This window comes from Callorhinus ursinus, unplaced genomic scaffold, assembly GCF_003265705.2.
Source record: "Callorhinus ursinus isolate GAN/ISIS: 27379988/994484 unplaced genomic scaffold, GSC_fseal_2.0 scaffold3, whole genome shotgun sequence".
Taxonomy (NCBI): Eukaryota; Metazoa; Chordata; class Mammalia; order Carnivora; family Otariidae; genus Callorhinus; species Callorhinus ursinus.
This window is the reverse complement of record NW_027397065.1, coordinates 74,075,435-74,095,418: the sequence shown is the minus strand read 5'-3', so window position 1 is coordinate 74,095,418 and position 19,984 is coordinate 74,075,435. Positions and strand designations below refer to the sequence as shown.

Sequence of the window (19,984 nt, the reverse complement as noted above, 5' to 3'; positions counted from 1 at the left end):
GTTCTTTTGAGAATGATTATATTCTGTCTCCAGTGTTTGAAAGTATTTGCAGAAAAGATATAATATGAAAAAAAGTTCTTGATCCTATCAACTTTTTTCCTTGTGCAAGATTTTCTTCCCTTTATTGTTTCTATGCTTTTTTATATTACTAAATTCTCACACCTTTTTAAACAATAAACAAAAAGATATTTTTCTAAAAATTGCTGTCAACATGGGAATGTTGCCAGAGTAGCTGTATTAATTAATTCAGTCCCTACTGAACTATTTCTTGATGCAATCCTTTACTGAACAATAATCCCATCCTTACTTTGGATAGTTTGCCCAGAAATGGTTCATCAACACATATCCTTTTAGGATACATTGAGACAAGTGGCACACGTATGAGATATAATTCTGGGAATTTATGAACTGAATCTATATTCACAATGTTGTGTGAGAACAATACTTCCTATCTGTGAAATTTTCACTTCCTATTTTATATATTCTCTATTTTTACTATGATATGATTACATTGTTTTTCCCCCTAAGTTTTTAAGGATTGAGATACATAAGAATTTAAAATGAAATGTTGGAAAATATAATGGTAATGTAACCAAGGCCTCTTGGTACTATCTGTGTGAGTGTGTGTGTGTGTGTGTGTGTGTGTGTGTGTGTGTGTCTGTGTGTCTGTCGGTCTGTCTATAAATAGGAAGAACCTTCTATACTACTGTTCCCCATTATATCTTTTGGACAAGCAATGTGTTGCATTTATATTTTTTATTTGTTTATGCTTCTGGGTAAGACTTTGTTTGAAGAGATGGTTTCAAGGCACTAAAAAAAAATGGAAACCCCTTACTCTATGATGTTAATACAAATGGAATGTCACAAGAGCATTCCAGTGTTTCATATTCAGCATTGTAAAAAAATTATTTCTAAATATTGGCCTGCTTTTCTTTTTTATTGGATGCTTTATCTTTCCTTTTCAATTATTCACAGCCTCCTAAGGACTACTTTCAGTATAAAATAATATCTATGGGAGGTAAAAACAGCAAGAAATGTATTTCTGAATGGATTACAGAGAAAGATCTGTTTAGAAATTTAAATGTATGTGGTCAACATAGAAGAAGATATATGTACCTCCTCAATAACTCTTTTACCCAACAGTATTTTGGTTATAGCTTGTTTTAATTTTGTGATTCCTTCCTTTGAAATGTGTGTGTGTGTGTGTGTGTGTGTGTGTATTTTCCTTTTATGTCCAATTTATTTTTATGTTTTGTAACTTGATGTGAATTGAGGGGCTTTGCTTCTGAGTATATTTGTTTGTTTGTATTATATCTACAATATTCTGAAGTGATTTAGGATATGTGTAGCCCATATTTATTTTTTGACCATCTAATAAAAAAAAATGTTACTGTCGTACTCTTTCTCTTTAATGCTTAAAAATATTTTAGACTATTTGCAGCTCTTTATCCAGCTATCCTTAAAATAAAGTTCTGTCCTTATTTATATCTCCATAGTCTATTTCTTCAAAGTTTATTTTTATTTGCAAATTATTTCAAGCATTCAAAGAAATATATGAAGTAGTGTAATAGAAACTTAAGTATCCACAATCCAAGTATAGTTTAGATATAGAGCAGACAGGTTTTATTTACAAATATATCGTTGCAGGGGCACCTGGGTGGCTCAGTTGTTAAGCGTTTGCCTTGGGCTCAGGTCATGATCCTGGGGTCCTGGGATCGAGTCCTGCATCGGGCTCTCTGCTCCGCGGGAAGCCTGCTTCCCCCTCTCCCACTCCCCCTGCCTGTGTTCCCTCTCTGGTTGTGTCTCTCTCTGTCAAATAAATAAATAAAATCCTAAAAAGCAAACAAAAACAAATATATTGTTGCAGATAAAGTAAACTTTTCTTTTATTATAATATTTAAATTTTTTAAATAATTATCTTTCAATAGCAATTTTATCTTTTTAAAATTATTATGGGATCAAATATCTCCTCAAAAGGAAATTTGAATTTTTTAAAAAGTACTGAAAAAAACAACAGAGAATATCACACGCATATCCTCTCTACTATAAGTTTGCTTTCATCAAATACAGCCTGTATACAAGATACCTAACTTGCATACAAGTACACACACTTACAAATATCTAGCTAATACAAAAATACAAGATGTTTTGCTTATCTTCTTGTTTTGTTTTTCCTAAAGCCTTGTAAGAAATGTCAATGACTATTTCTATGATTTCATTATATCTATGAAGTAGTTCTAAATGACATAAAATGTTTTTGGCTCAAACTAAATTTTAAAGTTTGTGTAGTTCAGCCACATTATTTTAATGAAAGAAGAATCTGAATCTCAGTGAGCATCTTTCTCCAACCCCGAGATGGGACCTTTATTCTTGATGTAAGTATGGTGATTGCAAACAAATACTTTTGACAATAGAATAGTTTAGAGAACCACACAAATGTAAGAAAATCAGGGACTGATAATCTGTCTAGTGTATGTGTTATGGATTTCATGAGAAATAGGAAAACCTAAAGACAAATTATAGGTCACTAAAGTGTTTGTGAAGTTTATCATACAGTGATACTTCCCCTGGAATATTTTCTTTCATTCTGGGAAGACAAAGCTTTCAAATTAAAAGGAAAATGTTATGTGGCCTTTTGCAAGCATCTTGATGCATCTCTTGAAATACACAACATACAAGAGAGGTAGGAGAAAAAAAAAAACTGGAATTCTTTCTAAGGAACAAGATATTGTTGAAGTAAAAACTTAAATTGGGGTATGTATGTAACTAAGATGTGTATTTCTCTTACAAACATTGGCCCTGCAGACCTACATTATAGCTACTAAGAAGACTGCAGGGGCAACTGGGTGGCTCAGTTGATTGAGGTCCTACTCCTGAAACAGTAGCTTAGGTCATGATCTCACATGTTGTGGGATCAAGCCCTGCATGGGGCTCCATGCTCAGTGGGGAGTCTGCTTGAAGATTCTCTCCCTCTGCCCCTCTCCCCACTCACGTGCACACACTCTCTCTCTCAAGTAAATAAATAAACCTTTAAAACAAAACAAAACAAAAAAACACTGCATTACCAATCTCTCAGCTGGAATTCAGGCCCAGGTATGTGGCTGCCTACCTATGTAAACATAGGCAAAACGCTCAGCACTTTAAAAAGGACCTCCTTCCCAAACTTGTTGTGGATGTTCAGTGTGTCAATAATATAAAGATTTTGAATAATGATTGGCCCTTTGAAATTGCTTAATAAAGTTCAAATGTTATGCAGATACAGCATTTCAGAGAAAAGATCACAGTCTCTCCTTTATGTCCATGACTCCTCTCTTTTGTAATTTTGTCAACTTGTGGGCTTAGATTGTTCACATCATTGGAAATTTTAAAAAGAAAATAAATAGAAAAATCCATATGTCTAAAATATAAAAGGATACAAGGGAGGCCACAAGGGTTTCTTACTAGGTTGTTTTCCTACCTTCTGCTTTTCTTGTGCCATGTAGCAAAAACTAGCATACTTCTAAGCACTAGGAAAGCTCCATATTATTCTTCCTTCCCCAACTGACTGATGTGCTGGATTTTTTAGTATTCAAATAGAAATCACCTGCCCCTTAAGCCCATCTATTGTTCATGTTCTATATTCATATTGCCTCCCTGAGAATCTAACCTTTTGTGACACAACAGTTGTCAGTTGAATTATCTATCAATTAAGAAGCCATTCCTGCCCACTATTGTTATCTAGCTTTTGGCCCCATACAAGAATCATTACCATACATTTAATGCATTCCGGGAAATACTTGAATGGTTTAGATTTCAAGCCAGAGAGCTCTCTGGCTATCGGCCATATGTCAAGGCTTTCTTTGTCTACAAACAGACAAGATTGATAAACTGTCACTAGGAGTTCTGCAGCTTAGAACTGAAAGCCTGGGCAGAATGTCACCAGGGAAAAGAGATGCACGCGGGAACAAGGAAAGGAAAGAGGTACATGCTATTTTTAGATTCTTCTGGTACTTCTCTTTCTCTGAAACAGATATACTTTTTACCTTTTAACATTTTGATAGCAAAGTAAAAATCTTCCTCTTAGTGTTTTTAATAGGGTAAGAAAATGTATAATTGGATATTGGCCTTGTCAATCATTACCATTTCCAGAAAAGATATAAAATAAGAGGTCAATACATTTTCCTCTCTTAAAAATTCTCCTTATGTTTTGGAAGAATCTGATTGTAAGGAAAGATAATTTTGCATGTTCTCTGCCTGTTCCACAACTATTGAGATAAAAGGTTATAGAAGACAGGAAGACATGAGAAGAGAAAGGAAGGAAGAAAGGAAGGAGGGACTGAGGAAGGGAGGAGAGGAGGGAGGGACGAGGGAAGGAAAAGAATGACAAATCTTAAAGTCACATTAGAAAAGCACAGAAAAATGTTTAAAACATAAAAGATGTTTAAGATTATTTTAAATAGGGCGCCTGGCTGGCTCAGTCCGTTAAGCATCTGCCTTCAGCTCAGGTCATGATCCCAGGGTCCTGGGATCCCGCCCTCCACTGGGCTCGCCACTCAGCACAGAGCCTGCTTCTCCCTTCTGCCTCTCCCCATTTCTCTCTCTCTCTCTCTCTAATAAATAAATAATTTTAAAAAGATTATTTTAAATAGAAATTTAAGGAACACCAGAAAAGTTTTGTTATCAGTCTTTCATTTTTAGTGTCCTAAAATGTACCTCAGTACCGTTTTTGTAATACATATTAACCTTTGTCCAGAGAACCAAATCAGCTCTCTTTATGAAAAATGCTGAAGTCAGTTGGCAAATAATGTAAATATATAGAGAAATAAATGTCCAGCCAGTTCAATGACAAACAAAACAAAACAAAACACACACACACACACACACACACACACACACACAAAACAAATAAACGTTGAAAAAGAAACTCTTCTATTGTGGAAACAAAGCAGACAATACTAGCCACTGTTGTCATAATCTCATTTATTTGTCAATAATCCACACCTACTCTGCATATGCCATATCTTTTCTGGCACTGGACAAATTAGGCAGTTGAAGTAGAAAATAGAGGTCAATAACTCTTGTCTAATTACAAAATTAAAGTAGCAAATTCACTTACTATTCTCAGAAAGAACAACTGATTCTCTATATTCTGAGTTAGAGAAGTTCCAGATCCCCTGTTTTTAAATGTCCACTTGCCAGTAATCTCGTTCAAATAGGGGTTTCCTCTTTCCCCAGGAGCTCAATAAATCAATTCTGATAACACGCTCAGGGCAGGTTATTGTTTTTGCTTTTGTTACTTCTTATTATTTTCTAACTTTCTTTGTAGGGGTGGCAGTTCGCCAGTGAGCCAATATAATGTATTGTCTCCCCTCACACCCGCCCCCCCACACAGATAGATACACACATCCTAGACCTCATTATTTTGTCTAGCTACTATTTTCTTCAGCTTGCCTTTAAAACAGAAATGCCACAATTGAGAATTTGTTAGTCAATGATTTTATTTTCACTCTGGACATTCTCTGTTGAGCACTGAAATCAGCCCTTCACTGCCACCCAAGACTGAAACTTTCATTATAAAGATTGTCGATGACTAGAATTCACCAAATATAAATGCCAGTTGTCAATATTCATCTCTCTTGACCTCTCTGAGTTTGTTGAAGTTGCCCACATTTTCCTTACAATGCTTAGTTTTCCTGGATGCTGAACTAATCCTCTGGCCAGATCTCATTACTAATACTTTTCTGGGTGTTCCCTCTCAAATACCTTTGTTAGATTCTCCTTATTTTCCCAAGTTCCTGATTTTGGAGTACCCCAGGAGTCAGTTCTTAATCTTCTTTCTACCTATACTCATCTCTTCATGTATCTTCTTCAGTCTTATGGTTTTAAAAATAATTGTATTATTTTTCAACAAATTATCATAAAACAGGTGGCTTAAAAAAATATCATCCTAGAGTTCTAAAGGGCAGGGGCCTGGAATCTGAAATCTGCTGGCATGGCTGCACTCCATCTCTCCAGCTCCTTGAAGTTGTCACCATTCCTTGACTTGTGGCTGCATGACTGCCCCTTCCACCTCTGTCATCACATTCCCTCTTTCTTTGTATGTCAGTTCTCTGCATGTCTCTTACAAGGACACCTGTCATTGGATTTTTGGACCACTTTGATAATCTGGGACAATCTCTTGTCTTAGATCCTTAATTAAGTCCATCTGTAAAGAACTTTTTTTCAAATAAGTCATTATACACAGGCTCCCAGATTTCACAGACTCCAGTGGATAGCTTCTGGAGGATCATTTTTTGGCCTATCTCAATTATCTGTAGACTAGTAACTCCAACACGTAATTCTCCAACCCACACATTTTCCATGATATTTAGTTTCGTTTTCAAATATTTGGCTGACATCTTCATTTGCGAGACTCATAGGTGTCTCAAGAGGGGAAAAGAAAAAAAAAACAATTAAAAAAACCCTTACGACTAGTTTTATCAGTCAGGGTCCAACTAGAGGAGCAAATCAGAAGATATATATTAAGAGACATATTGCAAGAGATTGGCTTATACAATTTGAGGGACTGACTAGGGCAATTTCCAAATTACAGGGCAAGTTGAAGGGGGAGGTTGGAATTCCAGAGCACAAGATAATCTACTGTCCAGAGGTAAAATTTCTTTATCAGGGAAGACTTAGCTGTGTTTATAAGGGCTTTCAACTAATTGAATCAAGCTCACTTGGATTATCTAGGATATTGTCACTTCCTTAAAGTCAACCGACAATGGACTTTAATCATGTCTTCAAAATACCTACATGGCAACATCTAGATTAGTGTTAATTGAATAACTGGTGACTGTTGCCTAGCTGAATTGACTCATCAAAGAAAGCATCACATTACTCCTCAATCTGTTCATTATTAAGTCTACCCAATTTCAGTGTTTTACAACTCTATCTTTCTGTTCCTTAAGCTAAAAAAAAAGTAGTAGTATGTTTGACACTTGTCTTTCTCTCATATTCTACATCTGTTATTGCAAATACAAAATATATTCACAAACGTTCAGCTTCTCAGCATCTCTAGCAATACCTCTCTAGTCCAGGCATCATAAATACTCTCGTGAATTAATTTCTATGCCTTTTTAAGTGGTGTACAAGCTACCACAGATTATACTACATCGTCAGCTCTTATGATACTTTCCACTGATTTTTATCTTTTGGCTCAAGAACCTCTAAGACTGTGCCATTTCACTCCCAACAAGACCTCTCACCTGATGTACTCTCACTCTTCACCTTCTCAAACTAAATCTAAACCATACCGTGTTAAAAAACATTTTTAGCCCTCCATATTAATCTCTTAACACCTTAAAAATTTTTATATAAATAATCTTTTGACTTTTACATATAGAATTGCTTGCTCTATATCTCCCTGATCTAGAATATAATTATGATAAGATTTGGGTTATTGACATGTTTTATTCTAGTCACACCTCCAATGCTAGAAAAGTATTTGTTCAAAATAAATATTTGTCAAGTGAATAAAATAATTAATCATTGTGCAAAATTGTATTATAGGCAGTACCTTCAATGACACTCTTATAACAAATTTAGCCTGGTCTACTTTGGCAGTAACACAGTAGAGGAAAAGTGCTGTATTTTCCATGCAACACCATAAGCTTAAATTTTCACCAAAGTTCAATGGTGGAAATTTTCCTATTTTTGGAAAATTTAGTATTTTATCAGTGTTTAATATAAATAAATTGTAAAATCTCGCTTCTTGTAATGCTTTATTGATATAATTTATAGTTATATAATATAAAATGTCACCTGCATGCTTTGATTAAAAATTTAAAGAAACCTTAGTTGATTTTTCATCTGCATTTAAAAATAAACCACACCATGATAGATTAATTTAAATTTCTCATTGAATTTACAATTCATTTCAATATCCACAGTGACTTTAGGCATTTTTTACTTTTTATTACTGCTTTCTCCATTATGCTTAGCACTTTAGACATTTTTAAGCAAGAAATTAACAGTAGTCAATAGGTAATTTGTATAGCACTTAAATATATATCCATAAGTAGAAAATTGAAGATTTCAATAAATTTAAGAATAGGACCTAAGTCTCATTCGTTGATTCATCAAATAGTCATTGACTGCCTACATAAAATTCTGTTTGTGAATAACCCTGTACACTCTGCATGAGTGGAGACAGGTAAGTTTACCATAAGTGCTATGGTAAACATCAGATGATGAGTTGTGGTTAAAAATAAAGGAGATAGGAAACGAAGTATAGTGGGGGTTGTCATCTTTTTTTTTTTTAAGATTTTATTTATTTATTTGACAGAGAGAGAGGCAGTGAGAGAGGGAACACAAGCAGGGAGAGTGGGAGCCGGAGAAGCAGGCTTCCCGTCTAACAGAGAGCCTAATGAGGGGCTCGATCCCAGGACCCTGGGATTTTGACCTGAGCTGAAGACAGCTGTTTAACAACTGATCCACCCAGGTGCCCCAGGGATTGTTATCTTATGTAAAATGATTAGGGAAGACCTCTCAGATATAGTGACATGTATGCAGGAACCTCAATGAAGTAAGTCACTGAACCATCACATATCTGGGGTCAGGAACAGCAAGGAGATCATTGTCACTGGAGGAAATCCTCCAGAACAACAGCAGGAAATGGAATAGGAGAGGTGTCAGGAGGAGATCCTGATCATGCAGGGCCTTGAAAATTATTTCAAGGACTTGAATTTTATTTTGACATATTTTTTTGAGAATTGAATGACATGATTTTTTTTTTATATCTTGAAAGATAAGTAGGTGGTTAAACATGTAGGTAACTAAGTGTAGGATAGCAAGGAGACTTGTTAGACTATTGGCTTAGAACACGTTACAGTGGTGTAGGTTTCACTTTTATGGACAAGGAATCACTTATATGGGACAAACAATAGTATATCACTTCATATTATACTGGCAGCTCATAACACATTTGATCTTTTATTTTCCATAACTTGCAGGTTTAAAATATCAATATGCTACATCTTGGAAAATTATATTTAGTATTATATTTAATCACAATAAAATATACTACAGCATTTATTAAACCTGCATTGGTGAGGTTAATAAAACTTTTTTATGTCTGCCTATATTAGTAGGTTAATAACTCAAAAGAATAGTTATGATACACAATCAGGAACAATTTGAAATACTACATTGAATAGCAACAGAATAGCAGATTTATTATGACAAGCCTGTTTGGTGTAGTGTGAAATCATATTGCCACTGGATTTGACATTATACATTCTTTTTTATTATACTTCGAATAAGTACATCCAAATGATTAGAGTGGCTAATGGAATAAATTGATAAAGAGTGAATTTCTCTACCATCACCAAATTTCCTCATTATGTGTAAGTACTTTAGAAGTCTCTAAGCAGTGTATGCTCTTCTGTAATCATAACTTAATTGGCTCTATTAAATGTTTACTTTGGTTTCCAAAAATACTAATATTAAGTGAAAGAAATATAATACCCACATTCTTCCAGTCTATGGCATATTCTTTGAAAATATATAAATACGTTTACAAGCTGCTTTAAAATATTTGAGTTAACAGGACATCATTAAAAATAACTACATAAGTGCATAAGTTTAGAAATGTTATCTTTATGGCTTGAGAGAATTAAGCTACCTCTTAACACTCTAATGTTTTTAATGGGGAGTGACTCCCATAACCAAGAGAAAAATACTGTGATTGAAATAAAGTACCTTATAAATGAGATTTTAAATTACTGGGATCTAGACTCTGTTTTTTCTTACATATTATCCTTAAGGATAAATTCAAGACACTGAGAGTCTATTACTACTAGTAATGATAAGATTTATGGTATAAATTATGATAATGTTTGTTAATAATGTATACACCAGACAGGATAGTAACGCATACTTATGTGTGCTTGTGTGCACACATACAAAAAAAAGTTTAATTGTCACAGTAAGAATTGGAAGAGGCTCTATATTATTTTTATCTTAAGATGAGAAAAATGGTTCAGACCCGAGATTTGACCAAGACCATGACCTTAATAAATGGCAGCTCTGGAGCTGGGTCAACTTTATCCAACTCAAGAATGCTTTTTCTGAGCACTGTCTACAAATTATTGTATGAAAATTGGAAAGACATTTCTGAATATTTTCTTTCTTTTTCTAAGGTCAAGCACTTAATTGGTGACCTACCTGAGGGTATAAGCTATCTATTTTTTAAAAAGAAAAAAACCATTAAACTTTTATGAGCTACAGTGAAAGAACTTGTTTATAATGACTTATCTGTGAAGGATATTGAGCTAAAGATACCTAAGGGCAAATAGTGTTTTCTCAAAACTTGGAGATTTTCTAAGATTTTCCTCTGAAGAAGCTGTTCTAGAATTGCTTATGCAAGTTAGCTGAGTTAGTGAAATGGATTATCATGTGCACCAGCAGGGAGACATAAATACTAGGTTTATTATTGTTGCCAATAAATAATTATATTTTTTACTCTAAAGTATCCTGAATCATTTATTTACATTTACTTCCAAAGTTCTTTTGAGCAGCCTGTAAGAAATCCTTGGTTTAGATATAGAGGTAGCATGTGAAAAAGATGTGTGAAATATTAAAATATGTACACTGCTTTATGAAGATACTATAATCATAGCATTTTTCTTTTCCGTGCTTAGTTTGTTGCTTATCAAAGAAATATCTTCTTGGCCAGATAGCGGGCAAGAGGAAAGTTACCCTACTTTTGGAGCACCAGGGAAAATATCAAATGTTCAAGGTCACAAAAATGATAACATTCATTGAGACTTGGCACATATGACATATATGATTGGAACTTTGAATATAAAACAACCTAATAGGGAAAATAATACCAGTCTATAGTATAATTACTAAATATTGAAATCAGCAAATTTATCTAAAATATCTTTTTATTTATACTTGATAAATTATCAAAAATGTAGCCTTAAATTTTTTTCAGAAGAAATTGTCTTTATATTGGCTCTTTATGAATGTAGGTATGTTTTCTTGATATACTGACAAAAAAAAACCTTGGGAATTTTTTTGAGAAATTCTGTTTTCCTTGATTTTGGTTTTGTCAGAGGATCCCCACTAGACAATATATTAGAATAATAAAAATAGTAATAATAATAGTAAATTATTTCAATGAGTTGAAAAGCATTACAAATAAGAATTCATAACTTCATAATGATATGAAAAATAATTGATGGCTACTGGGAGCCATTTTATGCAAATGGCTAAGTATATATAAAGAGAAATAAGTATGTGTAATGTCTTTCTTATACTGACTGTATCTAAGGGCAAAACATTTGATGAGGGCTGGTTGCTTTATATTTAAAAGAAGAATCATGAATAATAAACTCAGGAAAATAGAAAGATAATATTTTACAACCCTTGATGGAAATTAGTTGAACCAAGCAATAGTTATCAACATCTGCCAAATCACTTGGTGATAGGTTGAGTTGAACTTTTTTTTTTAAGATTTTATTTATTTGACAGAGAGAGACACAGCAAGAGAGGGAACACAAGCAGGGGGAGTGGGAGAGGGGGAAGCAGACTCCCCGCCGAGCAGGTAGCCCGATGCGGGGCTTGATCCCAGGACCCTGAAATCATGACCTGAGCTGAAGGCAGAGGCTTAACGACTGAGCCACCCAGGCGCCCCTGAGTTGAACTTTTTAATGAGTGGATCAGACAAACATTACCAGAACTCATTATTCTGGAGTATGTTTAAATTCCAAAGGTAACTTCAGATAAACCTTTGGTTTTAAAATTTTAAGTATCGAAGCACCCTCTTCTCCAGAAATTACCAAAATAACAGAAAGATAAGAAATTTAACATCAATATTTAACAAACTTGGAAGTATCTACAAGTAGTACAATATATTGTAAATGAATGAATCAATTATTGAATAAATGAATGAATCCCAAATGAAGTATATACAATAGCAATAGCAAAAGTAAAGCAATGGTAAATATATATTGCTATCTCAACACAAATATTCACTATAAGTGATCTGGTACAGCCATTGCTGAATATCTAATCTGCCATAGTAAAGACCAATCCTTAGCCCGGACTATGGCTGAATTCCCCAAGATTATTGACCAGGTTCCTGAAGGCAAATTGACAATATTATATCCTTAAAATTGTAGCATGAGCGGCACTTTTTTCTTACTAGGATAGACTGAATATTTTTGTATGTGTGTTTCCTCTCTGCAATGTTTCTGACAAAACTACAGACACCTTACCCACTATCATAGCATTGCATACAGCAACACTTTTTTAAAATAATTTTTTATTGTTATGTTAATCACCATACATTACATCATTAGTTTTTGATGTGTTCCATGATTCATTGTTTGTGCATCACACCCAGTGCTCCACGCAGAATGTGCCCTCTTTAATACCCATCACCAGGCTAACCCATCCCCCCACCCCCCTCCCCCCCAGAACCCTCAGTTTGTTTTTCAGAGTCCATCAACTCTAATGGTTGGTCTCCCCCTCCGACTTACTCCACTTCATTCTTGCCCTCCTGCTATCTACAGCAACACTTTTAATCAAAGAACTCATCTGACAGTAAATGAAGTGTGGCAATGTGTCCTCACTCTTGGAATTCACAGGGATTGCCATGCCCCTCATCATCTTGAAGCAGTTAGCTTAATGGAATGGTGGAAGAGTCTTTTGAAGATTCAGTTACAATGCCAGCCAGGTGGCACCTTGCTGGGCTGGAGCAATATATGCCGGGATGAGATATATGCTCTAAATTAGCATCCAAAGTATGATGTTATTTTTCTCATATCCTGAATTCATGGGTCTGGGAATCAAGGGATGGAAATGAAAATGCCTTCTCTCCTTCATATCCTAGAGATTCAGTAGCAAAGTATTTGCTTCCTGTCCCCATGACTTTAGAACTCTGCTGGACTAGAGCTCTTAGTTCCAAAAAGAGGAATACTTCTACTTGAGGACACAATCATGATGCCAATAAACTAAAACTTAAGACTGCCACCTGGTCACATTGGATTCTTCATGTGATTGAATCAATGAGAAAAAAAATAACAAAAAAACTTATTCTGATTCTGGGTGATTGATCCTGAGTATCAAGGGGAATTAGGCTGCTACTCTACAATGGAGATGAGGAGAAGGAGTGTTTCATTTATACCTGCAGAGACAAACATTGTTACCCTCCCAGGGATTTATTTGGATGTCAAGACAGTTGACACAACACACCCACCCATAAATATGAATAAAGTATATTTAGTACTCACAACAAACTGGAGACTCTCACTGAGCTGAAGGGCTCATAAAGGAGTCAGATAAAAAAGAGAGGAAGGGGTATTCAGCATTCCCACAAACAATCTGGAGGTTTCAACTAGTTGAAATTCCCACAGATAATGCAAAATCAAAGGACATGTGATGGGCTTTTAAATCCCTTGGTTTCCCAATGTAGAGCATGCAGAGGATTAAAGATATTAATGCTGAAACATCAAAAATGGAGTCAGCCTCTTAATTAAAATGGCATCCCCAGAGCATCTCTTAGTACTCTCTTAGTCTGTGATTAAAGTCATTGAAAAAAGGTACGACAACCCAACAACCAAGGTAAGACTAATAATAATTCCCCAGAATCTTGGGGTGCCTGGGTGGTGCATCTAACCCGCATCTGGATCCCGGGTTAGTGGTGAGTATGCTTAAAGATTATTTTCCTCTGCCCTTCCCCCAGCTCTCTCTCTCTCTGTCCCCCACTCTTTCTCTCTCTCAAATAAATAAATAAATAAATCTAAAAATAATAAATAATGGTCCAGAATCTTTAGGAATGAATGTTCAGTAACCCTGCTGAAACAACCAACTGAGGCATTCACTAGGTGTATAAGATGTATGAAATGGATAGAATTAGTCTTAAATGTGAACTATGTAACCAGTTCCAGAAATGAGGACTGTAACAGTCACAACAGAATGGTTAAAATGAAAAAGAGTGAAAATACCAAATTTTGGCAAAATATTAGTCACAAAGAATTCCTGGAAATGGCACTGTGGAAAACAATTGGGCACTTTTTTATAAGTTAAACATACACATACCTTGTGACTCTGTATATATTCCCAGATATTTATTCAAGAAAGAGAAATTCACAGAACTATAGGCAATTTATAAAAACAAACCCCCATTGTCCATTGGTCAAGAGAGTTAATAGTGGGGTGCCTGGGTGGCTCAGTTGTTAAGCGTCTGCCTTTGGCTCAGGTCATGATCCCAGCGTCCTGGGATTGAGCCCCGCATCGGGCTCCCTGCTCTGCGGGACGCCTGCTTCTCCCTCCCCTACTCACCCTGCTTGTGTTCCCTCTCTCGCTGTCTCTCTCTCTGTGTCAAATAAATAAATAAAATCTTTAAAAAAAGAGAGAGAGAGTTAATAGCTAGTAAAGGCCTGACATCCCACGGTCACTCAGATTTGATGGCTCCTTTTTAGATTAAGCTGAAACAATAGAGTCAGTTTTAATATCCCTTAGACAAGTGCTCCTATAATGGAACATTTTCCTTTATGAGATAAACTTCATTTTATTCTGAGAATATGTTTCACATTTGATTTGAAATTGATCCACTCAAATCATAACACCAGTTACAGTTCTTCACTTTGGCGCTTTGTTTCTTAAAAAGGCCACAATTTAAATGACTCTAGGGCAATTTATAATTTATCATCTAAAATTATTTTTTAGTGTTTATTTTTGTTGTTTCTAAGTGCATAATACTTTTGAAGTTAAATTTAAATATTGAGGATAGGAGTATATATTTAGACCCATGTAGATATATGTTAATAGTTTTTATAGATATATTATTAACTGACAGTGTGTAGGAAAAAAGAATAAATATACATAGTTTTCCCTTTGATACCTAATCACTATATTAGATTTAGTTTGTTTATGAGTATATATTGAGGCTGACTGAGACATAGAACTGAACAATATGCCCAAGTTTTCCTTATAGCATTAAAAATAGGTTATTGTGCAATGCCCATATTTGAATATTGGTCAAATCACTATAAGTGCATCATTTGGAATTTACAGAATTCTCAGAAATTTTATTTCACTACTTAGATATTCTGAACAAATTAGGAAGGAGAGACAAACTGTAACAAAAAATATACTGTACATTTAAGTGTAAAATTAAATACAAGAGGTATTTTTTTTAATTTGGAAGGATCAGATGCTTCTAAAATTACACATAAGAATTAAAATTGTTAATGTATCAGCTATCATCAATATATGCATACTGATTATATGTATATATATATACATATATATGATTGTACATGTATATATAGATAGATAATGTGCAAGTGGGGAGGAGTTATAATTGATTTAATTATGTTTTTGTAGTAAAATCTGTATTTTGAAATTAAGTGTTTTATAACTCTGTTTTAATTTCAAAACAAGAGGCTACTTTTGGAGTTGCCAATGCTCTTATGTTTTCATCCCGAGGTAACTGTACAGTTGAGAGGGAAATATCCGGGTTTTGAAACAGAACCATTGTGCTCTTTTTTATAATTCTCCACTCCCTCTTCCTGGCAGGATTCTGAGAACATACGTAAATCACCACCTTCTATACAGAAAGGCCCAGGATGGCCCACAGGTCGCCAGGGAAGGTTACTGATGCCCATTGTCTCTCACAATTTCTGTGGAGTTGGAACAAATTTAGAAATACACAGAATTGTTTTAACTTAAAAATTTCACTTAATTATTTTATAGATTTAAGGATAAATGCTGGAACATATTAGGAGTGTACAAAACATATCATGCAGACACAATAGTTTATGCTGCAATATATAAACAATGGACAATTGCCTGAAATGATGTTTTTATATATATTGAAAAAGGTCATGACTGTTGGACATTAAAACAAATTACTTAATTTTTAGGCCAAGCAATCTGGTATTATTAGGGCAATAAGTTTCCTTTTAGAGACATGTATTTAACTTCTGATTACATTTACATATTCACTTCCTATTTTATGTATACTGGAAATTTCTAAAAAATCCATTATTTAGGCACACTGATGCTCTAATAGTTACCCTTTCTTTCTTTTTCTTTAAGGATTTTCTTTAATTATTTATGCAAGAGCGGGGGACGGGGTGGCAAAGAGAGGGGGAGACAGCATCTCAAGCAGACTCTGTGCTGAGCACAGCCCCTGAGGTGGGGCTCAATCTCCCAGCCCTGAGATCATGACCCAAGCCAAAATCAAGAGTCAGACACTTAAGGACTAAGCCACCCAAGCATCCCAGTTATTTTTTTAATCACAGAGTTTTGAAATATGAGAACTATAACTGATCATATAATGACTACCCCATTAACCCACTTACTCATATACTCTCAAGTGTAACAAAGGCAAATCTCCAAGTAAACAGAATATACATTCTTAAAACAAAATAATATAACTGACAAGATTTCAAATCTGTTTTATATAAGCAATCAGGTCTTTGCCTTGGCCTGACCTGAATGTGTGGTCTGCCATGCCCACTCTTCACATCTTCCTTGCTCTGCCTGCCTACAGGATCGTGCACAAGCAGATCTACTCTCCGGACAAGTATTTCCGCAAGTACTACAAGTACCGGCATGTAACCCAGAGAATTTTCCAAACAAGTACCAACAACCCATCTGATATCTGAAGAGGATTGGAGGAAACTTGGTGTCCAACAGAGTCTAGGCTGTGTTCATTACATGACTCATGAGCCAGAACCATATATTCTCTTTAGAACACCTTTTCCAAAAGATCAACAAAAATGAAGTACAAAATCTGGGGATCATCAATTAAATACATTTTCAGAAAAAATGTATCTGTGTATATAAGGTAGTATTCAGTAAATACTTGAAAAATATACAAATAATTCATCCATACCTGTGCAAGAGCTTTATTTTTCACAACAACAGAGCACAGTTGAATGCAACTGCAGGTAGGTTACTGTAAGATGCTTAAGATAAAATTTTTGTAGTCAGTTTTTCTCTTAATGTAAGTGCCTGTTTGGCTTTGCCTTTTACTTTTGTTAAATAAAGTTTGTATGTTGTGTTTATTAAAAAAATCTGTTTTGTATAACTAGAATTGTGTAAGATGCCTTCAAATAGTTGTTTTGCAAAAAATCATGTTTTAGCAGATTGTCATTATAAATATATATGTAATAAAAACCATTTTATTGACATATACATAATAAAACTGAATTCTCTGACTGCATTTGTTTAAAGCTGAAGACATCTTAATTTTAAAAGATTTTAATTTTTTATTTATGAATTTGGGGTGTGGAAATCCAACATCTAATATAAATTCACTAGAGTAAATTAACTCAAATACCTAGGACTCAAAACTTTAGAGTAGCATCAATCAATCAATCAATCCAGAACCGATTTGTGGGTGGGGTGTTTTAAACTATAGAGAATCAAGAATAAGGATTACAGTGGACTTCTTGACAGAGACCATGTAAATAAAAGGAGAGTCAAGGGAAATATTTACAGTGTTAGAAAAAAAAAAGAACAACAAAAGACCTAGAATTCTTAGAATTCTTTATCCAGCAAAAATGCCATTCAAAAGGAAAGCAGAAATAAAGACTTCCCATACCTTGAGTTTGAACTCCGTGAGTAAAGAAACCAAGTCATGTGGTCTGATAAAACCCCAGTGCATAAAATTGTATCCAAAGCATAATTTGTCCTAAAAATTGCTTAAGGAAGGAAAGAGGTGGGCAACATAGAAAGTCGGGAAAGAAGGCAAGAAGAAAGAGATGGAGGGAGGGAAGAAGGAAGTGAAATTAATGTACCACATGAATCTTGATGTGTGCTTTGAGTAAATTGATTCAGGCTGGCTCATTTACTCATGGAGGTTAAAATGGAATGGAATAAGTTGGGAGATCTTTTTGCTTGTTTTCTATTTAGTTTTTGAGATATTTTAAGGTACTTATCATAGATACTTGACAATTGATGTAGCTATAAATTAGTTGCAGAAAACATTTTTTTGGTACTTATAAGCTATAAAACAGTTGTGAAACACACTAACTGAAGTATATATTTAAGAAAAAGAACGTCAACATTGACTACAGAAAACTGTTTCATTTGCACCACACTCCAGCACTAAAATTGGTTTAGAAGTAGTACTACGTCTGTCAATCTGGCTAAATATTTGTTCTGAGTTACCCACCCATTACGGAAGAAAGGGAAAGACAGAACTTGATATAAATAGCTTAAAAAAAAAAGATATTCGAAGAGGTAATAAAAGTCTGCTAAGTCTACCTCTCCATCCTAAAATTAATTTGAATTGAGGCTAGAACAGTAGGGATATAGTATACATGTCCATAAGCTCTGCCCAAAGGATGGATACCCATTTCAACCTGCAACTGGGAACCCGAATCTTTGATCAGCTATGAGTTGGAGGAATGAAACACATACTTCTATTCTGAGATGTTGAGAAGTGGAGGCAGTGTCCTCTAACTAGTGTCCTACTGACTTCATCTGAAGGCAAAAGCAAATCTTTATTGCAGGGATGTTTCTCTAGTATAGATGTGTAAGAGTTGCAAATATTCAAATCAAAGTGTGGATTTACAAAGTTCACCTGGTATAAGATAAGGCAATCCACTATAAGTGAAATTTGGCTAGAGATGGAAATAATATATCTAAAATACCAAAGTCTGAGTGAATTAAAGTTATGATATAAAGACTATAAAGGACATACTCATGAAAATTTTGAAGAAATAAAAGAAGCAATAAAAAATATTCCTTCAAAAAGATTATGAGGAATTAGCTCTTAAAATGGATTTTCTATATGTAAAGTATGTAATTCAATATATTAGTTAAACAGCATATTAAAATGAACTAAAACAGGAAAGAGCCAAACAAATTAAATGTATCCAAAGATAATTGAGCGTCAAAGGCATAGATATACAGAAGATGAAAAAAAAAAGATATATGAAGAATAAATTGAGATTTAATGTATATCATCAGCATTTCAGATGTAGAGAATAGAAAGAATGGAAATAGAATAATATTTTAAAAGATAATGTTTGGGTTTTATACTATATCTGAAACAGGATTAACAAAATGGAACTCAAGCCTGAACACACCATATGAAATTATAAATCACCAACCTGACAAAAACAAATATTTAACACAGCAACAAAGAGAGAGATTATGTGAAAGGAGTCAAAATTAAAACTGTAGCAAGGACAGATGACCCAAACAGGGGAATACTGTCATCAAAATATTGAGAGAAAATAAGTATTAAACTAGAATATGTACCCTAATATTTTCCTTTTAATCTCTGGGTTTAGTCACACTTCATGCTCTGGGTTCCTGGAAGTTTTTGGTGAGCATCAACCTGCTCTCTTGGGCTCTACCTTTACTTTGTCTCAGCCCTTGGGGGTCTTCGGCAAGGGATTAGAGGATGGAAGCATGGAAGTCCTTAGGTTTTCTCTCTATCAGTTCATAGGTGATGGAGCTCCTTCTTTCAAAGTCCTCAAATCATTTGCATTGATCCTTTCCTACAGCTATAGCTCTTCCTGGATCTAGTTTCCTGCCCCATTAACTCTTCAGGCCTTGAGGTAGAAACTTCTCCCTGATGTTTCCAGCCCTGGAAAGCTTCATTATACCTCGCTGGTTTTCATTATCTGATCACACCTTGGTACATAGTCTGTTCTGTATTATTCTATTCGAGTATTCATTTTGTTTCTATCAAAACACCCAAAATAATATTATAAGATTTAAATAGCAATACATAGTGATAACATAGTTGACTGCTAGAAAATTTAATAAGGGAATATCTAGAGGAAAAATATCAGTAAGAAGGAAAAATTTAAATAATATAAAATAAAAAGCTATGGGGGCCTGGGTGGCACAGTCAGTTAAACGACCAATTCTAGGTTTTGGCTCAGGTCGTGATCTAAGGGACATGGGATCGAGCCCCACATGGGGCTCCACACTCAGCACAGAGGCTGCTTGATATTCTCTCTCCCTTTCCCTTTGCTCTTGC

At 34.7% G+C, this 19,984-nt stretch overlaps 1 pseudogene; it reads left to right on the top strand.

Annotated features, from left to right (window-relative positions):
* Window positions 1-16,490: 16,490 nt before the first annotated feature.
* LOC112820441 (cyclin-dependent kinases regulatory subunit 2 pseudogene) lies at window positions 16,491-16,764 on the top strand (annotated as a pseudogene).
* The last annotated feature ends 3,220 nt before the right edge of the window (window positions 16,765-19,984 follow it).